This window comes from Aotus nancymaae, unplaced genomic scaffold (genome assembly GCF_030222135.1).
Source record: "Aotus nancymaae isolate 86718 unplaced genomic scaffold, 86718_ANA_hifiasm-v0.15.2.pri h1tg000011l, whole genome shotgun sequence".
NCBI classification, from domain to species: domain Eukaryota; kingdom Metazoa; phylum Chordata; class Mammalia; order Primates; family Aotidae; genus Aotus; species Aotus nancymaae.
Genome location: NW_026988422.1, coordinates 18,521,825 through 18,523,637, shown reverse-complemented (window position 1 = coordinate 18,523,637; position 1,813 = coordinate 18,521,825). Strand labels below are relative to the sequence as shown.

General features: G+C 36.0%; 1 non-coding gene across 1 annotated transcript; it reads right to left on the bottom strand.

The window, feature by feature from the left end:
• Positions 1-1,171: 1,171 nt before the first annotated feature.
• Positions 1,172-1,278, bottom strand: LOC135274346 (U6 spliceosomal RNA). Its single transcript, XR_010342191.1, has one exon. It is a non-coding gene; the product is annotated as a U6 spliceosomal RNA (small nuclear RNA).
• Positions 1,279-1,813: the final 535 nt, after the last annotated feature.

Below are 1,813 nucleotides of genomic sequence, written 5' to 3'. Positions count from 1 at the left end.
TAAGTGTTTTGTTTTGTTTTGTTTTGTTTTGTTTTAGTAGTTTAATAAAGACATTCTCTCTCACTCTGTCAGTGTTACTCTGTGTCTCTCATCTCTTTCAGTCTCTTATCATCTGTCTCTTAACTATTTTTTTCCATAAACAACCTTAATCTGATGAGCAAAGAATGATTGCTGAAGATGTGCAGGAGGAAACAGGTGAGGAGTGTAGAGAAGGATGTACATTTCTCTCCTAAGACTGAACATAGTCTTCTTAGTTCTCAGTAAGTGAAAATATCCTTTCATGGTGGGTTCACAGCTGTCCCTTTTCTAATTCAATTCAAATCTAAAGCCACCTATTTGCCTTGGATATAGGATGTCTCATAATTACCTCAGGGTTTTTTTTTTTTTTTAATAAGAACTGCACCTGATTGTATTTATGGTTCTCAACTCAGGATATATAGTAGAATTATTTAAGAGCCTTAAAAATTCTGACTTTCGGACTACTCCCATAATGAATAAATCAGAATCTCTAGATGTGGGACCCAGGCTTTTGTATTTTTCTTTTATTTTCAACTTTTAAGTTCCAGGGTACATGTGCAGGATGTGCAGGTTACATAGGTAAATGAGTGCCATGGTGGTTTGCTGCACAAATTAACCCATCACCTATGTATCCAGCCCAACATCCATTAGCTATTCATCCTGATACTCTCCTTTCCCCCACTACCTTCAAAGATCCCAGTGTGTGTTGTTCTATGTGTTCTCATTGTTCACCTCCCACTTATAAGTGAGAACATGCAGTGTTTGGTTTTCTATTCCTGTATTAGTTTGCTGAGGATAACAGTTTCTTGCTTCATCCATGTCCCTGCAAAGAACATGATCTTGTTGCTTTTAATGGCTGCATAGTATTCCATGGTGTGTATGTACCACATTTTCTTTATTCATTCTATCACTGATTGGCATTTGGGTTGATTCCATGTCTTGGCTACTGTGAATAGTGCTGCAATGAACATACATGTGCATGTATCTTTATAATACAATGATTTCTGTTCCTTTGGCTATATACCTAGTAATGGGATTGCTGGGTCAAATTGTATTTTTGCTTCTAGATTTTTGAGGAATTGCCACACTGTCTTACACAATGGTTGAACTAATTTTCATCCCCACCAACAGTGTAAAAGTATTCCTTTTTCTCAAAAATATTGAATGCTTCATAACTTTGCATGTCATCTTTGCACAGGAGCCATGCTAATCTTCTCTGTATAGTTCCAATTTTAGTACATGTGCTGCTGAAGCAAGCACTATATTTTTCAATACTTCAGACAATTCCAAAGTGTGGTCCAAGTGGAGGACCACTCTTTAGGTTCAGAGTTTAGGGTCATTTCAGCAAACAGACACACAATATCCTGAGGTATTCATCTCTCATGCACATATTTTGACTTAGTAACAGAGTGAAAATATGAAAAACATGTCAAGCTGGACTTTAAACATTTAGCTTTCTGTAGGTATGAACATGAAAACATGTACAAAAATTCCACAGTAATATTAAATTGATTGATGCCTTACTGTACAAGGAGTAGTAAAAGTATATTTTAACAAAGTGTTCAAATTATTTGTGTCCACCTGGTGAATATAATGTTGTCTATGACATGGACTGAGAGTGTGTTTTCATATTAAATTATAGTATTAAAGAGCTGTTTAATAAATCAACTTCTGTTATGGTGCTATGCTTGGATAAGAAGAGACATGATTGACAGTTTTGCAGGATCATGCTGAAAATTCCCACCCACTTCAAGATAACTGACACATGAAGTAGGCTGTAAGTGGAATTGTCTGG